Source organism: Giraffa tippelskirchi, chromosome 4, assembly GCF_054371585.1.
Source record: "Giraffa tippelskirchi isolate mGirTip1 chromosome 4, T2T-mGirTip1v1.2.pri, whole genome shotgun sequence".
In the NCBI taxonomy this organism is placed as follows: domain Eukaryota; kingdom Metazoa; phylum Chordata; class Mammalia; order Artiodactyla; family Giraffidae; genus Giraffa; species Giraffa tippelskirchi.
Genome location: NC_137278.1, coordinates 144,675,785 through 144,699,983, shown reverse-complemented (window position 1 = coordinate 144,699,983; position 24,199 = coordinate 144,675,785). Strand labels below are relative to the sequence as shown.

Here is a 24,199-nt window from a genome sequence, read left to right as displayed (position 1 = left end):
GCGTCTTTTAATTTCATTGCTGCAATCACCATCTGCAGTGATTTTGGAGCCCAAAAAAATAAAGTCTGACACTGTTTCCACTGTTTACTCATCTATTTGCCATGAAGTGATGGGACCAGATGCCATGATCTTAGTTTTCTGAACACTGAGCTTTAAGCTAACTTTTTCACTCTCCTCTCTTACTTTCATCAAGAGGCTCTTTAGTTCTTCTCCACTTTCTGCCATAAGGGTGGTATCATCTGCATATCTGAGGTTATTGATATTTCTCCCGGCAATCTTGATTCCATCTTGTGCTTCCTCCAGCCCAGCGTTTCTTATGATGTACTCTGCATATAAGTTAAATAAGCACGGTGACAATATACAGCCTTGATGTACTCCTTTTCCAATTTATAAAAGGGATGAAGTGCCTACCAAGGCCATGGTTCTGAAGCTGTGCTTCAAGGTGCCCTGAAGTGCTGCAGCAAACTCACAGGGATGCTACAGGACATTTGAAAACTTGAAGCACAGCATCTATTCAGATATTGCACCAACTGTAAGCTCAAGATAGTTCACAAGATCAGCATTAAATTGTGCAGCATCCCTTATCATGGCATACACTTGTGAAATATCGCACAAAGCAATGTAGAACAGCAAATGAGGATGGTAACATCCAATCATTGAAATAAATTCCTAGGCCCAGAGTGGAGCCACTTCTGAAAAACAGGAGGACCCCTTGGGGCTCCTGGGCATGGGAAGCCTTTCTATCTCCCATTTCTTGTCTGTAGGAGATAGACTCCTGCTTCCAAGACCTTCCCTGAGTCCCAAAGGGAAGACACCAACAGTTGCTGATCAAGGAAGGGAGGAGTTGCAGAGACAAGGGAACAGCAGTCGAGAAACAATAGTGTAGTCTTGGGGCAGGGTCCTGGTTTCTACTCAAGGCATTCCCATAACAATATCTTTGAACTCTTTATAGAACTAAAACCTTCAACAAATGGAAGATGCTAGCATTCTTCATTCCAGAGAAGACTATCAGAGATCAGATTAAGGAACTAGAAAAGTTCATCAGGAGATCATGTGAGGTCAGATTAAAGGAGTGCACACACCCTAATCTTATCAGCAACTCCACCCTTGAACCATTGCTATGAAATTCCTCACCAAATCCTCCCAGGTTGGGACACACAGTTTTGAAGGACACAAGCCCACTGTGTCCCTCTTTGCCTGGCAAAACAATAAAGCTATTTTTTTCTACTTCACCCAAAACTCTGTCTATGAGATTTGATTCAGCACCAGTGCACAGAGGTCTAGTTTTTGGCATCAGTAGTAAGATGATGGAAAGATGAAAGAGAGTTCTTGTGAGTAAACACCTGATATTTTAGCTGCCTGCAATGTTAATTATGAACCAACCATATAAGGGGGCTCTGTGACTACCCAGCAATCTCACATCAACCTTATAAATTGGAGAAATTTAGCATTCACACCAAGAAAGGACAGAACCCTCTAGACTCTGCATTGATCAGATCACGTCTGTGTTACATCGTTCAGTTCTAGGACCCACATCTTAAAACAGGAAATATTGTGACAAAGATTCTCTCCTTGACCAAACTTAGGTTCCTCTGAGCCTTGTTTTCAACGAGGGGTTGGCCTTGGCCCATGTCCTATCTTTAGCGTACCTACTTCAGTTGTAGTAAGAATCCTGCTAAGTCAGTTTATTTAGAATCTTCCTAACCTTGATGTTGCCTCCTAGTAAGTTTCCATCCACTGATTTCTTTTTTTTTTAATCACCATTCTTTAATAGCTGACATTTTAATATGTTTCTGAAATGAACAAATTAAAGGTATTGTAAATAGCAATCTGAATAGTCAACAGTAACTTTCTTATAGTTTATGAACTGAAATAATAGAACTTTAAACATGACTTAGCTTTCACCTTGTCACATTAAACCATAATCTTCTGTTACCCATTCATTTCTTTTTTTTTAAAATTAATTTATTTATTTTAGTTGGGGGCTAATTACTTTACAGTATTGTAGTGGTTTTTGCCACACACCGACATGAACCAGCCATGGGTCCACATGTGCCCCCCATCCTGAACCCCACTCCCACCCCCCCATCCCATCCCCTTGGGCCACCCCACTGCCCCAGCCCTGGGCATCTGTCTCACGCATGGAACCTGGAATGGTGTTCCATTTCACATATGACAATACACATGTTTCAATGCTATTCTCTCAGAACGTCCGTCCCACCCTCACCTTCTCCCTCAGAGTCCATAAGACTGTTCTATGCATCTGTGTCTCTTATTCTGTCTCGCATATAGGGTTATCATTACTATCTTTCAAATTCCATATATATGCATTAGTATACTGTATTGGTGTTTTTCTTTCTGGCTTACTTCCCTCTGTATAATGGGCTCCAGTTTCATCCATCTCAATAGAACTGATTCAAATGTATTCTTTTTAATGGCTGAGTAATATTCTATTGTGTATATGTACCACAGCTTCCTTATCCATTCGTCTGCTGATGGACATCTGGGTTGCTTCCATGTCCTGGCTATTGTAAACAGTGCTGCGATGAACATTGGGGTACACGTGTCTCTTTCAATTCTGGTTTCCTTGGTGTGTATGCCCAGTAGTGGGATTGCTGGGTCGTATGGCAGTTCTATTCCCAGTTTTTAAGGAATCTCCACACTGTTCTCCATAGTGGCTGTACTAGTTTGCATTCCCACCAACAGTGTAAAAGGGTTCCCTTTTCTCCACACCCTCTCCAGCATTTATTGCTTGTAGACTTTTGGATAGCAGCCATTCTGACTGGCATGAAATGGTACCTCATTGTGGTTTTGATTTGCATTTCTCTAATAATGAGTGATGTTGAGCATCTTTTCATGTGTTTATCAGCCATCTGTATGTTTTCTTTGGAGAAATGTCTGTTTAGTTCTTTGGCCCATTTTTTGATTGGGTCATTTATTTTTCTGGAATTCAGCTGCAGGAGTTGCTTGTATATTTTTGAGATTAATTGTTTGTCTGTTGCTTCGTTTGCTATTATTTTCTCCCATTCTGAAGGCTGTCTTTTCACCTTGCTTATAGATCCCTTTGTTGTGCAAAAGCTTTTAATTTTAATTAGGTCCCATTTGTTTATTTTTGCTTTTATTTCCAATATTCTGGGAGGTGGGTCATGGAGGATCCTGCTGTGATTTATGTCAGAGAGTGTTTTGCCTATGTTTTCCTCTAGGAGTTTTATAGTTTCTGGTCTTATGTTTAGATCTTTAATCCATTTTGAGTTTATTTTTGTGTATGGTGTTAGAAAGTGTTCTAGTTTCATTCTTTTACAAGTGGTTGACCAGTTTTCCCAGCACCACTTGTTAAAGAGATTGTCTTTTGTCCATTGTATATTCTTGCCTCCTTTGTCGAAGATAAGGTGTCCATAGGTGCGTGGATTTATCTCTAGGCTTTCTATTTTGTTCCATTGACCTATATTTCTATCTTTGTGCCAGTACCATACTGTCTTTATGACTGTGGCTTTGTAGTAGAGCCTGAAGTCAGGCAGGTTGATTCCTCCAGTTCCATTCTTCTTTCTCAAGATTGCTTTGGCTATTCGAGGTTTTTTATATTTCCATACAATTGTGAAATTATTTGTTCTAGTTCATGAAAAATACCGTTGGTAGCTTGATAGATATTGCATTGAATCTATAGATTGCTTTGGGTAGTATACTCATTTTCACTATATTAATTCTTCCAATACATGAACGAGGTATATTTCTCCATCTGTTTGTGTCCTCTTTGATTTCTTTCATCAGTATTTTATAGTTTTCTATACATAAGTCTTTTGTTTCTGTAGGTAGATATATTCCTAAGTATTTTATTCTTTTTGTTGCAATGGTGAATGGTATTGTTTCCTTAATTTCTCTTTCTGTTTTCTCATTATTGGAGTATAGGAATGCAAGGGATTTCTGTGTGTTAATTTTATATCTTGCAACTTTACTATATTCATTGATTAGCTCTAGTAATTTTCTGGTAGAATCTTTAGAGTTTTCTATGTAGAGGATCATGTCATCTGCAAACAGTGAGAGTTTTACTTCTTCTTTTCCTATCTGTATTCCTTTTATTTCTTTTTCAGCTCTGATTGCTGCATCCACTGATTTCTTACTCAGCTCATGGGCTATAAATTCCCAGCTGTCTTGGCTGTATTTGGAGGTGAGCTGAATAGTTCTCCCCTGTTACAACACCTCGATTGCAAAAGTCTTGCATAAAGTCTTCCTTAACATTTTAACAAGTGTCAAAATATTTTTTTTAAAAAACAATTGACACATTATAAAGTGTCTGAGAGGATGACTCAAGAAGTGATGGGTCTTACAATCACATTCCTTGCAGGTACGGTTAAAGAGCCTAGGTCTTAATTACAGACATATGATTTTTAAAATAGCATAGTTTTTGCTCTGCCTGTATTTCAGTTACCATGTAGCAGGAGTTCCACCTGATATCTAAGGACTCAGGACTGGGGCATGTCTAGAGGTTTGGTAGGAAATTCTCTCCAGGACAGGATCAAAGGAAGAGTCAAGGAGGCCTCTGGGGGAAATGAAGTCAGGCAGAGAGAGCCATGTTATCAGCCTAGAGGAAGCACTGCTTGGGAGGAAGAAATATTCCTCTACTCTTCTAGATTTTTCTGGTCTAAGAACTAAAACTGACATAAAACAAATTAACAGGAGAAAATGAAACAAAATTTAATAACATATATGTGTGCGTGTGTGCTAAGTTGCTTCAATCGTGTCCAACTCTTTGTGACCCTATGGACTGTAGCCTGCCGGGTTCCTCTGTCTATGGGATTCTCTAGGCAAAAATAGTGGAGTGGATTGCTATGCCCTCATCCAGGGGATCTTCCTGACCCAGGGATCAAACCTCTTGTGTCTCTTGTGTTGGCAAGTGGGTTCTTTACCACAAGTGCCACCTGGGAAGCCCCAATAACTTGAGACTTCAACTGAGTTATCAGGGAAGCCAAAGTGAAAGTCCCTCAGCTGTGTCCAGCTCTTTGCAACTGTATAGTCCATGGAATTCTCCAGGCCAGAACACTGGAGTAGGTAGCCTTTCCCTTCTCCAGGGAATTTTCCCAATTCAGGGATTGAACCCAGGTCTCCTGCATTGCAGGTGGATTCTTTACCAGCTGAGCCACATGGGAAGTGTATACACGACAGAAACACAGAAAAACTGAGTAACTTACCCAACTGGCCAAAGCTCTCACCTTAAATACCATCCTCAGCTAAAGACAAAAGAGAGGCTAAAGGTAGGGAGAGTCAGTCATGAGCAGCTACCAGGAAAAGCACAATAAACAAAGGTGATTCTGATACAGATTTGTCTTTATCTTCTCCACTGATAAATGTTTCTAGAGACTTGGTCATCCTCTTCAAGGCACAGAGAGGGAAACACACTTACAAATGAAGATTTTTCTTACAGAAAATATTTCCTACAAAACAGCAACTCCTTTTGCTTCTTGGTTTTCAGACCTCTTCCCATCTGCTGTTTCTTAGAAAATAACCAGCTTAAAACAGCTCAGCACTATTGGTTTTGTGTTATGTGGTCTGTCTTCTGCGTGGTTTTATCAGTAATGTAATGCTTTTTCAATATAAGTTCTCTTGATTTTTGTCATAGACATAAATTAATACTTTGAGATACATCTCTTCACTTGTTCATTTCTTTTGTGTTGAAATGAAGTACTTAAAACTTTACATGAACTATGTAGACTAAGATTTGTTATATATATTCAATTGCCATTTAGCTGGCTTTTTAATAATATGCTTGTTTTCAGTGTTCAACACAGTATAATGTGACTATAAATCATAAACCTATTTTAACTCATTCCCTCCTGTATGTTTGTACTCTGAGAGAGCCTTATTTTATTCTGCCAACAGAATTACTACTTGTGATAGTTCGTTTACATTCCCCAGAATGTGCCTCTTGTGCAAATTTTGTGTTCTTATTAAAAGTGTTTGCTGTGGTAAAACAAAACAAAACAAAACAAAACAGAACAAAAAACAACTAATATACCAAAGAGACATATTATAGGGCGGTAAATTCTGTTCCCATACAGTGGGGACTGTGTTGCTTACCACAGTCTCCTATCAGGACTGTTGAGAGAGTCCTGAGGAAAGGAGAAGTGAAAACAAACAAAATTATATTCACATCTTTATAAGCTGTTAGAAGAGAATGATCGCTCTTCTTGGGTTCCTCCTCACAAATGAAGTCTCATTTTCTTCACTCCAGTGAGGCATTCGTGTGGCAACTAAGGATTCTCATGCTATTGTCTGGACCTCACCCCAAGAGAGAGGGAGATAGGTGCAGGGAAATGGTTTAGAAAGCAAAACGAGAGCAAAATCCATGCACAGTGTGATAAAGGATAACTTCTGCATGATAGAGCCAACTCAGAATACTTGCACATTTACTCGGTACCATCTCCGTGTCATGGGAATCTACTGGGAATACAGCTGCATGGTCTGGCTTTGGGTCTAGATCCTTAGTTCTTTAGCTTTGTTTGTGCAGCTCTGATAAGTGTTTTCAGGATTATTTGAGGCATTTCTGGTCCCTGGACAAGTCAGTCTGATTTGCATGCTTCTCATTCATAATTTCTTACAATTTGGTGAATTATTGAGGCACCGTGAAAAAATTAAAAATATGAGGATGTTATGTATGATGTATCCTTTTTATTATTTTTGTAACAAACTAGAAAATGATGAAAAGGCAAGGGAACCATTAAAATCAGTTGTAATCCTATCACTGGTAGTGACCACCGTAAATGTCAGTGTCTTCTCATACATACACAGGCACACATTTTTTTCCTCTTTTTTTTTTTTTACAAAACTGAGATTGCTGTCTCATAAATTTTTCTTTTTTGTTTTTAAATAAAAATAGCTCTTCCCCCCAACTATATTGTATGGAGACCAGAAAACATAGCAATATATAATAAGGAAGTATTTCTGTTTTATATGTGAATCTAAAATGACATTTTAGGTGGCAAGAGTACACAGAAGAACTATACAAAAAAGATCTTCACAACCCAGATAATCACGATGGTGTGATCACTTACCTAGAGGCAGACATCCTGGAATGTGAAGTCAAGTGGGCCTTAGGAAGCATCACTGCAAACAAAGCTAGTGGAGGTGATGGAATTCCAGTTGAGCTATTTCAAATCCTGAAAGATGATGCTGTGAAAGTGCTGCACTCAATACGCCAGCAAATTTGGAAAACTCAGCAGTGGCCACAGGAATGGAAAAAGTCAGTCTTCATTCCAATCCCTAAGAAAGACAATGCCAAAGAATGCTCAGACTACTGCACAATTGCACCCATCTTACACACTAGCAAAGTAATACTCAAAATTCTCCAAGCCAGGCTTCAGCAATTTGTGAACCGTGAACTTCCAGATGTTCAAGCTGGTTTTAGAAAAGGCAGAGGAACCAGAGATCAAATTGCCAACATACGCTGGATCATCAAAAAAGCAAGAGAGTTCCAGAAAAACATCTATTTCTGCTTTATTGACTATGCCAAAGCCTTTGACTGTGTGGACCACAATAAACTGTGGAAAATTCTTCAAGAGATGGGAATACCAGACCATTTGACTTGTCTCTTGAGAAACCTGTATGCAGGTCAGGAAGCAACAGTTAGAACTTCATATGGAACAACAGACTGGTTCCAAATAGGAAAAGGAGTACGTCAAGGCTGTATATTGTCACCCTGCTTACTTAACTTATATGCAGAGTACATCAGGAGAAATGCTGGGCTGGAAGAAACATAAGCTGGAATCAAGATTGCCGGGAAAAATATCAATAACCTCAGATATGCAGATGACACCACCCTTACAGCAGAAAGTGAAGAAGAACTAAAGAGCCTCTTGATGAAAGTGAAAGAGGAGAGTGAAAAATTTGGCTTAAAGCTCAACATTCAGAAAACTAAGATCATGGCACCTGGTCCTATCACTTCATGGCAAATAGATGGGGAAACAATGGAAACAGTGACAGACTTTATTTTTGGGGGCTCCAAAATCACTGCAGATGGTGACCGCAGCCATGAAATTAAAAGATGCTTACTCCTTGGAAGGAAAGTTATGACCAACCTAGACAGCATATTAAAAAGCAGAGACATTACTTTGCCAACAAAGGTCCGTCTAGTCAAAGCCACAGTTTTTCCAGTAGTCATGTATGGATGTGAGAGTTGGACTATAAAGAAAACTGAGCGCTGAAGGATTGATGCTTTTAAACTGTGGTGTTGGAGAAGACTCTTGAGAGTCCCTTGGAGATCCAACCAGTCCATCCTAAAGGAGATCAGTCCTGGGTATTCATTGGAAGGACTGATACTGAAGCTGAAACTCCAATACTTCAGCAACCAGATGTGAAGAACTGACTCATTTGAAAAGACCCTGATGCTGGGAAAGATTGAAGGCAGGAGGAGAAGGGGATGACAGAGGATGAGATGGTTGGATGGCATCACCAACTCAATGGACATGAGTTTGAGTAAACTCCGGGAGTTGGTGATGGACAGGGAGGCCTGGCGTACTGCGTTCCATGGGGTCACAAACAGTCTGACATGACTGAGCGACTGAACTGAACTGAACTGACTGAAAACGATAGTTCTGAAGGACTGCCCTATTTTGTAGAATTGAGGGAGGGAAGAAGAGCTGAAAGAAAAACTTCATTTCTCTTTCTACTCACTCATAACACTAATGAGACCAAAACCAGTGGATTTTCCACACCAAACTCTTCTCGACTTCTTTGCAGACACCAACTGGATGTGTTACAATTCAATTCAATTCTGAAGCTATCTGCCTGAAGTTAGCATTAGAATTCATAGGGTAAAGGGCTCAGTCTCAGAAGACTGTCCCCACTTTATTTGCCAATCCCAAGCAGTAGGTTCCCAGGTTATCCACGACTCCTGTCCTACTTGACAACAAACTGAAGTTTTCCCTGTCTCTTCCCTCAGATTCAATGATTTGCTAAAACAGCTTATAGAACTCAGAGAAACACATTTACCACTTTATTATAAAAGATACAACTCAGATAAACAACAAGGTCTTACTGTATAGCACAGGGGGCTATATTCAATATTTTGTAATAAACTATAGTGGAAAAGAATCTGAAGATTCTTATATATATAAGTAACTGAATCACTTTGCTGTACACCTGAAACTAAAAACAACATACAACTCAGGAACAGCGAAGCAGAAGGGATGCACAGGGCAAGGCATGTAGGAAGGAGCAGAGAGCTTCCAAGCCTTCTTCAGGCATACCATCTTCCCAGCATGTGAATGTGTTCACCACCTGGACACTTCAAACCTGTTTGATTGGGATTGTTCTGGAGGTTTCATTTGGTAGTCATGACTGACTAAACTATTGGCCATTAGTGATTAACTCAATCTCCAGTCCCTCTCCCCTCCCTTGAGGTGGGGAGATGGAGCTGAAAGTTCCAGTCCTCTAATCACACAGTCAGTTTCCCTGGCAAAAATCTCCCATCCGTAGCGGATTTTCAAAAATCACTCCATTAACATAAACTTATTTCTGGTAGGAAGAGGCTTGTTATGAATAACAAAATATGCTTCCACCTTTATTGCTCTAAGAGCTTTCTCAGGAACTGGGGACAAAAACTAAATACTATAACAAAAGATGGTCCTTCACTTCTTATCACTTAGGAAATTACAAGAGTTTTAGGAGCTCTGTGCCAGAAACAGGGGAGGAAGACCGAATATATATTTCTTATTATGTCACAAGAGCCCAGTTAGGGGAGGACGTCTTTTGGGATGTGCACAGCTGGAGTATTTGTTCAGGAAGGACTTCCTTCCACTCAAGGTGTGTGCATCATCTCTGTTCTCTACCAGTGTTGAGGTCATCCTTAGACTAGAAAGAGGAACTTGGTGGGCAGTCCAATCAGGAAACTATGTGTAAACAGAAAAAAGTGGAAAAGTCAGCCAGGAGGAGAGGAGAGACTGATAAGCTTCAGATGGCAGAGTGAAAATTAATGAACAGAAACTTCATTTAAAATGGAGTTGGAACTTCAATAAAACAAAACAAAATGGAGTTGAAAGTCCAGAAAGGGGAGCTCTTATGTCTTATCAATTGACCGTAACTGCAGACCCAACAGGAAAATATATTCTTTGCAACTTCAATAGAAAGTTACTGTTTCACAACACAGCAGGAGGAAAAATAATTTCTCCTTGCCTGGCAAAAGCTCAGTCAATGAGAGATTATCACAGCTCAGCCAATGAAAAGCCGCTGCATTTCGAACTCTCAGGGTCCTCCAACGGATTCTTTGTTGTAACAGCTCCTCCCAACTCTTCTTTCTCCTGCCAATTATATCCTGGTTAAAGGAGGACATATTATTAAAGAATCTGTATTAGTTTCCTATTGCTGTTGTAACAAACTACCACAAACTTAGTGGCTTAAAATAACACAAATTTACTATTTTCTGGAGGCCTGAAGGCTGAAAAGAGGTGAAATAAAGGGGCTGCATTCATTCTGGAAGCTCTAGAGGCTACCTGTGTTCCTTGGCTTGCAGCCATTTACCCTGTCTCCAAAGCCAGCAGTGTAGCATCTCCAATCGCTCTCACTTTTGATTTAGCTCAAAATAGTCAATTAGACATACAAACATAAAAAGAATGAACAAATATGTGTAGATCCCTATAATCCAATAATCCCTTTACAAAAATTACCAAATAGACCATAAATCAAATTCCCAATCATTTCTCTTACCAATGGGGAAAGACTTATTGGGCATAAACAAATCAAAACACAAAATTCATAGAAATACAATTAAGATGAAAAATAACAGAGAGTAGGCAAATTTCAGCCAGCTTTGTTGGGTGAATCCATTGGGCATCTCATGAAGACCTTCAAAACTGTTAAGAGGATAATTTCAAAATGGTAAAATTCTGACTCTCACTTTATCCTTTGGATAAAGGATAGACATATGTATAGACCAGGAATATTGAAATGAATTTATAACTGGATACAGAACTGACTTTTTCACAGTAGGGTAGTACTGCCCCTCCACCAGATAGAATTTAGCTGCCTGCCTTTAGTCAAGAATTATTTGCATAGCTATTGTTTTGCTACAACATACAGAGTTATAAAATAGCCCAGTCACATTCTTGGAGACTCCATCCAGCACTCCACTGAAAGGCTATCCAGTAGTCCTTTTTGCTTATTTCAACTAAATGTTTCCTTTCAATCTTCCTAACTCAATTCATCAACAGTAGTACATTTTTACAAAACGAGAGGCAGATGTCATTAAATGTGCAGATTACAGTCACACCACACAGATCTAATGCCTGGGGTCCACCAGTTTTAGCTGTATGGCCTTAGGAAAGTGACTAAGTCAGGTATCAGCAAACAATAGCCTAATGGTCAAATCCAACCAATTGCCCGTTTCCATACAGCCCTTTCTAAATGATTAATGAATTCAAAGAAGAATGATATTTTATGACACATGAAAATCCAAACAAGAAGAGTATTTTATGACACATGAAAATTATACAAAATTTAAATTTTGGGGCCCATAAAAAAGTTGTATTAAAATACAACTTTATTCATTTGTTTACATATTGTCTATGGCTGCTTTCATGTTTTAAAAAAAAAAGCACAGGCTCAAAATAGAGTCACATATGCTAGGCCACACATTAACCCAGAGCTTAATAACTAATCTAAGTGAAGCTTCAACTTCCCCCAGAAATGTAGTCTTAACCAGTCCATCAGGAATCTTCTGGTCAGCACCAATAAGGTAATCTTTCTCATGAAAGTGAAAGTGTTAGTTACTTGGTCCTATCTGATTCTTTGCGACCCCATGGACTGTATATAGCCTGCCAGGCTCCTCTGTCCATGGAATTCTCAGGCAAGAATACTGGAGTAGGGGGGCTTCCCTGGTGGCTCAGTGGTAAAGAATCTACCTGCCAATGCAGGAGACTCAAGTTTGATTCCTCATTGGGGAAGATCCAACTTGCCAGGGAGCAACTAAGCCTGTGTGCCACAACTACTGAGCCTGTGTTGTACAGCCCAGGAACCGCAGCTACTGAGCCCATGCACTGCAACACTAAGTCCTTGAGCCCGAGAGCCCATGCTCTGCAACAGGAGAAGCCACTGCAAAGAGAAGCCTGTGTAGTACAATGAAGAGTAGCCCCTGCTCACTCCAACTAGAGAAAAACCCAAGCAGCAGCAAAGACCCACAATAGTCAAAACAAACAAACAAATAAATAAAATAAAAATACTAGAGTAGGTAGCCATTCCCTTCTCCAGGGGTTCTTCCTAATCCAGGAATGGAACATGGGTCTTTCTCACTGCAGGCAGATTCTTTACCATCTTAGCCACCAGGAAAGCCCTCTCTATTCCCTAAAGGAAGATGAGCTAATTCAACTACTAAGGCTTTGTTTTCCCAAAAGGAAGAGGACCTAATCTGAAATAATTCTTCTTTCTGTTTGTGACTTCCTTGTCCTGCCTTTAAAACTCCTTCCCTTCCCACAGCCCTTTGGAGCTCTCCTTTACTTGGTAGGTGGGATGCTACCTGATTCATGAATATTTAACAAAGCCAATCAGATCTTTAAAACTTACTTTAAAGGTTTTGTTTTTAGAACAGATTTGGTGACAGCAGTGGGCTATGAAGTGAAAGTCTGATGGCATTTGGGACAACAAGAAATACAGGCATGGTACCTGTGAACCTGAATTCATTATCTTTCTCATCATTTTCGAAAGTTGTGGGTAAGTTTCTGTCTTTGTGTCAAGCTCCTGATCTAACTGGCTTTCCAGCCCATTCCCTATTTTTCTAGAATCACTATTTTCACAATCAGAGCTCCTGGTAGTTCAAGCCACAGTTGCCCATTTGATTGGAAATTCCCAGCCCTTGATTCTGTTCCCAGATTCCTGAGAACTGCTGGTAGCAGCTGCGATTCCTCATTTATTTGGAATTAGTTTGCAACTTTCATTTGAGGCCTGCTTATTCAATCCTTTCTCCCAGTCCTAGGTTCCATGTTGGGAACTGTTTGTGGTACATGAACAGTTTTCTTGGCCAAACTGCAGTAAAGTACACATATTTGTTTGTCTTGTGTAGGTAAAGGCCAGTTAAAAAGAGATTGGATCTTTAATTTCTAAAGAACCAAGCATGCTACCTTCCAGCACACCTGTTTATTTTATGTCCAAGAATTATAATCCTGGAAGCTGTAAATATCCACAAAAATAGGAAAAATATTATTAAAACAACCTAGAATTGCAATGGCCATTATGGAGAATGCTCCAATTAGATAAAATCATTCATTTAGGAAGTGCATTTGAAAGTACAGTTTCCTGAATTAAACAGAATGGGATACCTATTTGAACTAGGATACAGAAACTTCCAAAAGTCTTCAAGATTCAAAGTAGCTTCATATAAAGACTTGTTAAAATAGGTTAATAAAAAATTAAAAATAAAAGAGGTACCTAAAATAAAAGACAACAGGACTAACATGACACTGCTCCCCTCTATCCTTCTTTGCCTCACATTTTATGACTCTCTGTCTGAACTGCCTTTCCATTCTGATGGGACTGTTAAACAGAATTAAACGGATTACTTTAAAATAAACAGTTACTTTTTAAACTAAAAATACTTTTATTAAACAGTTACTTTTTAAACTAAAAATCCTTTTATAAACAGTTACTGTTTAAAATATACCTGAGGTTGCAGACAAACCACCTCAGGTATCTTTCTCCCCTTGGTCAAAGACTGAACTAAGGATCATAGTTAAGAAATTTCCTAAGCCTATGGAGGATCCCCAAAAGGTTTTTGTTTTTGTTTTTTTTATGAATTTAGACTCATTATTGGGGCCTACAATCCTAGGATGCCAGAACTTTATCGGCTTGTGCGTGTGTTCACAGGACCTGTTGAAGCCCAAAATCATAAACACAGGAAACCAAATGGCAAACCCCAAGAATGATATTCAAGACCCTTGACCATAAAAACTTCGCAAAACAGCAGCTGACCTTGTATAAGCCATTCCTAGAGTCTCCCTTGCCTGAACTGATTGGTCTGTTATTCAGTCATGCAAACAAAAGAAAGATGGATCTGTGGCAGATTTTTAGAAGCCCTAAAATCTTCATTTAGAAGCCCTCTTTCTGAGGCATTCCAGGTTCCCTAATAAGTAGGGTCATCCAACAGGCTCTAGCTGCCTATTTGTAAATGGTTATCACCTGAGATAAGTGGATTGATTTTTTAAAAAGGCAGAAAATAGGATGGAGGGGGGACCAGTCTGACTGAATTCATGATCATAGCTGAGCACTTTAAAAAATATTTATTTATTTTTATTCAATTATTTATTTGACTGCGCCAGGTCTTAGTTGCAGTACATGAGATCTTCAGTTGGGGCATGTGGGATCTAGATCCCAGACCAGCGATAGAACCCAGGCCCCCTGCACTGGGAGCATAGAGTCTTAGCCACTAGACCGCCAGGTATGTCCCAAGGCTAAGTATTTTGAAAGGATCTTAGAGCAAGACCATAAACAAAAATCTGCCAAGCTGTTGGCCTTATGGTTATTACAGCTGCAAGGCTAGAGAGCTAAGATAATACCTCAGCCTCTTATATTACACCCTTGTAGGGGTCCACCATCAAAATGCTGGCCTCAGGACCTTTGTCTCATTTGAAATCAACTGAGACACTAGACAAAGGATTATGCTCCCAGGTCCTATGCAAATTCTTCAACTTTAGTGCCTCCATATCTGCTCCCAAGGGAGGGCCCCCATATGACTTGTTCCCAGAGTTGATGGGACTCCAAGAGATTCTCCAGCAAACTGCAAACTGTTACCAGCAGGCTCTCAGTAAAAGTAATGGGAAACCTTGCCTAATTCTAGTTGATATTGAAGTTATGCTTTCTACTTTAAACCCCACTCTTATATGCCAACAAACCTCTCAGAGTGGGAAAAAAAAGCAAATCATTCCTTGTACCAGCCCCTGCAACACACAGATCTCACCGGTTAGGAAACCTAATGGATGGGGATGGATATTTGTCTAGGATTTAAGCACTATTAACAAGATAGTTTTTCCCAGTTTCTCAGTTGTTTCATACCAAAACACCCTTTTGTCCTAAGTCCTACCAGACTCAAAATGGTTCACTGTTGTAGACCTTTGTTCAGTCTTTTGCAGCATTCCTAGATCTCAACAACCAAAATCTATTTTCTTTTACTTGGAAAAACTGTTACCAAGCTGAACTTGGGTCCTCTTGCTCATGAGACACAAAGCCAAGCTACTAACAACAGATTATAGTGAAGGAAATTACATTTATTGCAAGGAGAACAGGTAGCTCGTTCTCAAAAGACTCAATTCCCCAATGGCTTTCAGGGGAGGGCTTTTTAAGGCAACTTTTGCGGTGAGGGGTTACAGCTCATGGACTTTCTTCTGACTTTTCATGGACTGTTCTGTGCTAACAGTCTTAATCATCAACCTTATGGTTCCAATCAGTCTGGGGTCTATGTGCTATAGTCACAATGAGTCACTATCCTTCACCTGGGTGATGGTCTTAGTTTCTACAGAACAACTCAAAGGTATGTATCTGATTAGTATATATGAACCTTAAGCGAACTAGGTAGGACTCTGTTTAACCACTGAACTCTTGCCTAGGCTATCATTACTTATTTAATGGCTTTTCTTTTGTTTCTGCCTTGTCTCATATCCTTAATTAGCAACTGCTTGAGTCTGCTTGTTAGATTTCAGGGAAGGCCTAGTAGACTAAAGCCAGTTTCTACAAACAAGAAGTAGGGGACAGAAAGGGGCTTTTGTACCTAGAAAGTATCCTACTCAGTGTAAATCCCCCCTTTTCTTTGATGTCCCCCAATTCTGAGGGAAAAAAAGGCAAGACAAGAAAGGGAATAAAGTACCACAAAAAGGAATGAAATGGTGCCATTTGCAGCAACATGGATGGACCTAGAGATGATCACACTAAGTGAAGTAAGTCAGACAAAGACAAATATCATATGATATCACTTATATGTGGAATCTAAAAAAAAAGTGAAACAAGTGAACTTACATACAAATCAGAAATAGACTCACAGAAACAGAAAACAAACTTATGGTTACCAAAGGGGAAAGGGGAGGGGGAGGGATAAATTAGGAGTTTGAGATTAATATATATACATACTGTACACAAAATAAATAACCAACAAGGACCTACTGTATATCACAGGGAACTATACTCAATATTTGGTAATAACCTAGAGGGAAAAATTCTGAAAAAGAATAGATATGGATATATATATATATACACATATATATACACATCTATGTAACTGAATCATTTTGTTGTACACTTGAAACTTATACAACATTGTAAATTAACTACACTTCAATTTTAAAAAATGATAACAAAGTAACTTAGCAAGGGAACTCGACATCAGGGGAACTGGGGTTCACAATCAGTAGTATACCTGGACAGAAATATACCTTGTGCCTCAGGGATTCACTAAAGCGCCTTCTTATTTCTCCCTACTCCCCCAAGATGTAAGATCCCTCCAGTTCCTTGAAAATCAATCCTTTTACAATATTAGATGACCTTTTATTGTGCTAAATTACCAAAGAAGCATCCATAAAAGACTAGCTGAAAAGGTATATAAAGTTACTAAGGAAAAATTGTAATTCTCTCTAGATACTGCTCATTAAGTAGGTCATAACCTAAGCACTGAAGAAATCCAGCTATGTCAAAAAAGGATTAAGCTAATTTAAGAATTTCCTAGACACACAAAGAAGCAAGAGTTTCATGGATTAACAAACTTGGTTGGTTATTGCGGCCATGGGTTCCTAATTTTTCTCTATTAATTTCCCCACTCTAGGAACTTAACTAAACTTTCAGCCTTTGAACCCCTTATTTGGGAAGACAAACACAGGCAGGCTTTTATAAGACTAAAACAAGCTCTGCAAGAACCACTGCCTTAGGGCTACCTAATGATTCAAAACATTTCACCTTATTTGTGCATGAGAGAGAACCAGGCTCTGGAAATGCTCATGCAAAGACATGGTAATAAACACAGGCATGCATATTGTAGAATGCACTTGAGTCAGTCATTCCTTCCTGTTAGTGGAAGTTAGTAGAAGCCTCAGCAGACCTAACCCTAGGAAATTGTGTTTACTTAACAACCTCCTCACTGCAATCCAGAGTCCTCTTAACTCTAAATTGACACATTTCTCTGCAAGCAGGTTATCCTCCTATGAGATTCTTCTGCTTTCACTTCCTAATCTCCATCTTAAATGTCGCAACATTCTTAAAAAAAAAAAAAAACACACATTTTATTTTGTATTGGATATAGCTGATTAGCAATGCTGTGACAGTTTCAGGTGAACAGCAAAGGGACTTAGCCCATAGGAATATATGTATCCATTCTTACTCAAACTCCCCTCCCATCCAGGCTGCTACAGAACATTGAGCAGAGTTCCTTGCTGGTTATCCATTGTAAATATAGCAATGTGTACTGTGTTAAATGTTGCAATATTCTCAATCCTGCTACTTCACTTCTTCTACCCTACAAAGGTGAGCCCCATGACTGTGAGAAAATAACAATGTCCCTTTTTGTGACACTGCCTTCTGATTTACAAGACACCCCTTTAACCAATCCTGAGTTAATCCTGTTTGTTGATGGGACATACTGTAGAAATGACTATGGAAATTTCCAAGCTGGTTATGCTATTACTATCCAACATGAACCACTTGAAAGAGAAAGCCTCCCACATACTGAATCAGCTCAATAAGCAGATGCCCTTACCAGAGCACCTCAGCAGCTATCCGAGGACACACTGTTAGTATTTATACTGACAGCTGGTATGTCTTTGGGGTCATCCATGATTTGGGGATGTTATGGAAACAAAAGAGTTTTCTTACCTCCTCTGGGACCCCAATCCACAGTGGGCCACAAGTAGATGGCCTTCTTACTGCTATTTTCTTCTCTTCTGAAATTGCTGCCTTCAAAACTGACTCATACTAATAGGCCTGAACCTAAATGACTATCAAGGGAAAAGTCCTAGTGACTTTCATGTGAGGGCAGCAGCAACAGTCTATAAAGATTATGGCTCTTGTGGATGAAGTCCATTGTACCTCTACAGAATGACCCCTTGTTGCCGGACTTTTGCCATCCTGAAGTTCTGGTAATGTGGCAACAGTCTGCTCCTGAATCAGAGAAATTAAGATGGGCGAACAGTGGTTGTAAATAAAATAGACTGTCAGGACTATGGCAAACCCAAGATAGCCACTTGTTTTTTTCTGACCCCTTGTAGATCCCATTTTTCAGCTTTTGCTTTCTACTGCCCATCACGGCGTATTTGAGATAACTCGATCTGTGAACAGCCATTGGTGGGGAGACTTTGATAAAATTGCAAAAGTAGTAACATCTGGCATGTCAGGTCCATAATCCTGAAAAAAACTATTTAGGTCTCAGACCTCCTTACTCTGGACCCTTTGAGTATCTGTGGCTGGACTTTATTCAGTTGCCACTTAGCATGGTTGATCAATATATTGTTATTATATGGGTGTTTTTCAAATGGGTTGAACCCTTCCTCTGGCAAAAGCTGATGCCTCATGGTGGCAAAGAAACTATTAGAAAATGTATTTTCCACCTGGGATAGACTTCCACTACCTCCAGTGACTGAGGTACCCAATTCACAGGACAAATCATATGAGCCTTAATGAAAACCTTGCAAACTTTTTGGAATTATACTGTCTCTAGCACAATCGGAGAAGGCAATGGCACCCCACTCCAGTACTCTTGCCTGGAAAATCCCATGGACGGAGGAGCCTGGTAGGCTACAGTCCATGGGGTCGCTAAGAGTCAGACACGACTGAGCGACTTCACTTTCAATTTTCCCTTTCATGCATTGGAGAAGGAAACGGCAACCCACTCCAGTGCTCTTGCCTGGAGAATCCCAGGGACGGGGGAGCCTGGTGGGCTGCCGTCTATGGGGTCGCACAGAGTCAGACACGATTGAAGCGACTTAGCAGCAGCAGCAGCAGCACAATTAATCATCAGGCAAGGTCAAAAGAAAGCTACTGGACTTCTTTGGCCTAAGGTAATACCTCTGGCCTTGCCAACTGTATGCAGTGCTGCTGCTGCTGCTAAGTCGCTTCAGTCGTGTCCGACTCTGTGCGACCCCATGGACGGCAGCTCACCAGGCTCTGCCGTCCCTAGGATTCTCCAGGCAAGAATACTGGAGTGGGCTGCCATTTCCTTCTCCAGTGCATGAAAGGGAAAAGTGAGAAAGTGAAGTTGCTTAGTCGTGTCCGACTCTTAGCGACCCAATGGACTACAGCCTACCAGGCTCCTCCGTCCATGGGACTTTCCAGGCAAGAGTGCTGGAGTGGGGTGCCATTGCCTTCTCCGACTGTATGCAGTACCCCTCTGGAAAACAGAAACTCATATCTCCACCTGTGATAGTCACCAGTAGACCATTAGTATGCAACTTCCTACTGACTCCTTATTGTCTCATGCTAGTATGACCAGCTATTGTATGTCTTATGCTAAAGCTCATCATCAACAGGCTGAAGGAGCTTTCCCAGATCCCAATTCAAAGGATCCTATTGGTCACAGTCTGGAGTCCAGTGACTAGGTATTCTGGAAACATCACAAGGAGACAACCCTCTAGTCCCTTTAGAAGGAACCTTACCAAATGCTCTGACCACTGACAGTGCCTCAAAACTAGCAAGCATTGAGCCTTGGGTACACGTTTCTCTTATGATTAAAAAAGGCTCCACCTGACACCGGGTCCTGTACACAGGCTGGAGAGCTCAGAACGAATCGAGGTGGAAGAGAAGTAGCTGATTTTGAAGCAGACTGCTTCTACCTAAGATGCTGGACTGAGGCTTCATACTTTAAACATGAAACCCTTCCTCCTTTTTATTCTTCTCTTCACTCTGTTTTGGCCCGGAAGTTAACACCCTCATCCTATCTCCCAGGTTTCATTGTTAAGAGTGGGGGGCAGTAATCTTTCTGATTACTGGATTTGTTATCAAAGTTTTCAATCTATTTATGATGCCTGAGATTCTCTGATCCTCCCTGTGACCAATTTCTCTTCTATTCTTGATGTCAATGCAAACTACAATCAACACTTTCACACAAAGTCTCTTGTGTGTTAGTCGCTCAGTCGTGTTCAACTCTTTGGGACTCCATGGACTGTAGCCCACCAGGCTCCTCTGGTCATGGAATTCTCCAGGCAAGAATAGTGGAGTGGGTTGCCATTCCCTTCTCCAGGGGGTCTTCCCGACCCAGGGATTGAACCTGGGTCTCCTGCACTGCAGGCAGATTCTTTACCATCTGAGCTACCAGGGAAAACAAAAGTCTCTTACTGAGCTCAACTTTTGCGGCCAGAAATTGTGCCTTGTTTTTCCTTCCTCTGATCATACCTGTGTGTACCCAATTAGACACAATTACTTATGTAAATCTTAGTATATTTGCACTCCCACATTCCCATGATTATCTGAATCAGATTTGGCTCCACCCACTAAAAGACCTCAATCCCTGTGTATGAACCCATTAAAAGTATCTCCTTAATGGAAATGGTTGTGCCCCAACAGGGATCGTCTCTGTCTGTGCTGGTTATCATTTTTCTTGGGCCAAGAATGCCTAGGTGGTTAACGCACAGGCAGGCAACACCTCAGGTTACCCAACGGTGCCTCTTTGCCTTTCACAAGCAAACTAAGACACCTCATTGATTGATTCCCCTGAATTTCCATTGTCAAGTTAGAAAGGACCCACCAGGAAGCACTTATGACTCAGGGTCTTCCTCTTTTGGCAGAGCCACCTTCTCTGGTTAGGAGTAAATGCAAATGAGGACATGATCAGAAGACTCTCCTTTCTTTTTTTAATATAGCCTTTTTTTCTTTTCTTTTGTGGTTGCACTGCACAGCATGTGGAATCTTAATTCCCTGACCAGGCATGGAATCCATGCCCCCTGCATTGGAAGCATGGAGTCTTAGCCACTAGACTGCCAGGGATGTCCGGAAGTTTCTCCTTAACTCATGAAGTTACTGCAGATTCCATTGCTAAGACAATGGCTGTCCAACAAAGACCCTTAGACTCTGTGGCCAAAGTTGCTCTCGACAATAGGATGATCCTTGATTATCTTTTAACTGAGCAAGGAGTCTATGCTGTGGTCAACACCAACTGTTGCACTTTTGGAAAAGTTGAAACTCAATTATACAAGATCACTGAGCAAGCCACTTGGCTTAAAAAGGTGATTCCTTCAATGAGCCTCTTCTTTGATTTACTTGATTTTGATTAATTTGGGTCTCTGGACACTGTGAATTATACTGCTTATTAGAATCATTATAATTTCCCCTATATATTGTATTTTCTCAAAAGCCTTAAATGCAAGTCCACAGCCACTAACCACCAAGCAAATGATCTCTGTAAGAGTGAACCATCAGAAAAGAAAAAGAACGACGAACTTAAAGATTGTGAGCCTGAAGCCATGACCTGTGCAAAAATGTCATAATTTATAGAAATGGAAACCCACTCCAGTATTCTTGTCTGGAGGATCCCATGGACAGAGGACCCCGGTGGTCTACAGTCCATGGGGTCACAAAGAGTCGAACATGACTAAGTGACTAACTTTCTCTTCTCTTCTCTATACAAAAGAACAATACAAACTGTGAGAATTTCAGAGCAGCAGCTGAGAGTGGTGCTAATGCCTTAAATTTTCATCACACCTCTCAGATAAGCTGAAGAGGCATTGTTTAAAAAATATCATAGGCCTAATATGGAGTCACTTATGCTAGACCATGCCACCAAATCAGGGCTTAATACTTAACCCATGAAACTTCAATCTCCCCTAGAAATGTAGGCTTTTAAAAAATTATTGATTTATTTATTTTTGGCTGTGTTGCGTCTTCATTGCTATGCATGGGATTTCTCTGGTTGTGGCCAGCAGAGGCTACTCTTTGCTGCGGTGTGTGGGCTTCTCATTGCAGTGGCTTCTCTTATTGCGGAGCATGGCCTCTAGGGCACACGGGCTTTAGTAGTTGTGGTGCACAGGCTTCTTGCTCCTCAGCATGTGGGATCTTCCTGGACTGGGGGTTGAACCCAAGTCCTCTGCCCTGGCAGGTGGATTCTTAACCATTGGACCACCAGGGAAGTCCTAGAAATGTAGTCTTAACTGCTTATCCAGGAATATTCTGGTCAGCACCAATGAGGTAATCTTTCATATAGCCCTCTCCATCCTTCAAAGGAAGATGAGGTAAGCCACTTAATAAGGCCCTTTTTTCTTAAAAGGGAAATGACCTAATCTGAAATAATCCTTTTTTCTGGTTATGACTTCCTTGTCCTGTCTTTCACTAGCCCTTTGCAATGCTTGCTAGATGTGACACTGTCCAGCTTGTGAACTGTTCAGTAAAACCAATTAGATCTTCAAAATGTCCTCAGTTGAATTCTGGTTTTTAACACACACTACAATAAAGAGTTGAGTGGTTGTGACAAAGATCATCTGGTCTGCAGAGCCTAAAATATTTACTATCTAATTTTCACCAACAAAAAATAAAGGCTGCCGACCTCTGTGTCCTTCTGTGCTAAAATTTTCTAAGCTTTGGTTTGCTTGTCTGTAAAATGAGGGTAAATATGCCACTTCCATAATAGAGTTGTGGTGAAAATTGAGATAATGCATGGAAACACCACAGTGCCCTGCATATAGTAAACCCTCGATGTATGTGTATGTGTGCTCAGTTGCTCAGTAAGTCTTAGCCACTCAGAATCCTTGCCCCCAAATTGTGTATTCTGAGAAATTGTTATAGATGCTGGGGTACTGTTATAGATGTTATAAATTATATAGAGATGTTATAAATTGTTATAGATGCTGGTGTTCCCTTTTTCATTTGGGACCACTAAGTTAGGATGTGATAAGCCTAGAATTGTCTATTGTAATACCTTGTTCCCTGCCTTTTCCATTAAAAACAAAAAACACTAAAATAAATGCACTAAATGTAGCTTATATTTATTGAGCACATTTTATGCATCAGACACTGTGATGAGTTCCTTATACATACAATATATTATCAATTATAATACAATATATTATCTTATTTAATCTTTACAACAACCTAAGTAGTATTATTTCCCTGATTTTACAAATATGAAAACTGAGGCTCAAAAGCAGTTAAATAACTTACTTTAGGTTAAGTGGTGGAGCAGATTCAAGGCTCGGACAGTCGTATTGAAGAGCCATCAGCCTATCCTGCCCCCAACATGAAGGACACCCACCCACGATAAAGGGAATGAGTCTGCTCTACTGGAGGAGGCTGCCTCCTGAGGTGCAGGAAAGAAAAAACCCTGCTGAGAGCCTACCTCTGTTGGCCGATCATTTTGTTCTGTTTTGTTTGACTGAAGCTAATTTGAGTTCATCTTCTGAGGCTGAGGAAAATAAAAGACATGAGCATTTTCTTGCAATAACCCAGAGATGTAGGGAAAGATAGACAAACACACACACACACACACACACAAAACACTGGGTGTTAAAGTAAAGGCATGTTTTGAATGCCATGAAGACACAAAGAGAGGGGATTTTAACAGCTCCAATTTAGGAAATCCTTGCTGTGTGCCTTCCATGTGGCAGGTGCTGAGCGGGATGCCCTTCGGTCGATTTCTTTATATTTCAAGTGTGATGCAAATGATTGGATTCAGCTTTTGGATCTTTTACTTGTAACTTTTCTGTGTTGGCTACAGAATGCCCATGTGTTCTGGATAGCACTCATGATTGGTCCATCTGTGATGTGGCATTTCTTTATAGTTTTATGATGATTGTACTATGCCAATGATGCTGCAGTGAGGCCCACAAATAGGCTAGGAAATGCACTTGTTAAAATATAAAAATGTAATTTTAAAAACATCATGGGTGTCTTCCCACTAATCAGATTATACATTTGCTCAGATTTAAAATACAAACTTATTAAAAGAGGGCCCCAATTATTTCTCCCTTTCACAATGCAGGTAGCTCTTTAGTCACAATTATCTGTTGTTACAAAATGGTACACAAATAATTACACTCACAATTGTCTAATTGCAGGCTGAAAATGAAGGGCAAGCTATAATTAGTTCTCAGGTGTCTGATGCTGCTTGTCACTAGATGTTTGTGGCACAAGTGATTGCATAGGTTGCTCTTTGCCTATGAAAGTGACATTGTCTACTGGATGTGAACTTCTAGAGCAACCCCCCTTATTACCTCTACCAGAATGTGCTTTTATCTGAAGAGACTTTTTATTTTCCCTATCGACTTCG

General features: G+C 40.3%; 1 long non-coding RNA gene across 1 annotated transcript in view; it reads right to left on the bottom strand.

The window, feature by feature from the left end:
* LOC145545382 (uncharacterized) overlaps positions 1-24,199 on the bottom strand; it is a 179,681-nt gene that overhangs the window by 51,739 nt on the left and 103,743 nt on the right. The window contains exon 4 of the long non-coding RNA XR_014082038.1: positions 7,047-7,254. This is a non-coding gene — a long non-coding RNA (uncharacterized LOC145545382). The remainder of the gene's footprint in view (positions 1-7,046; positions 7,255-24,199) is intronic.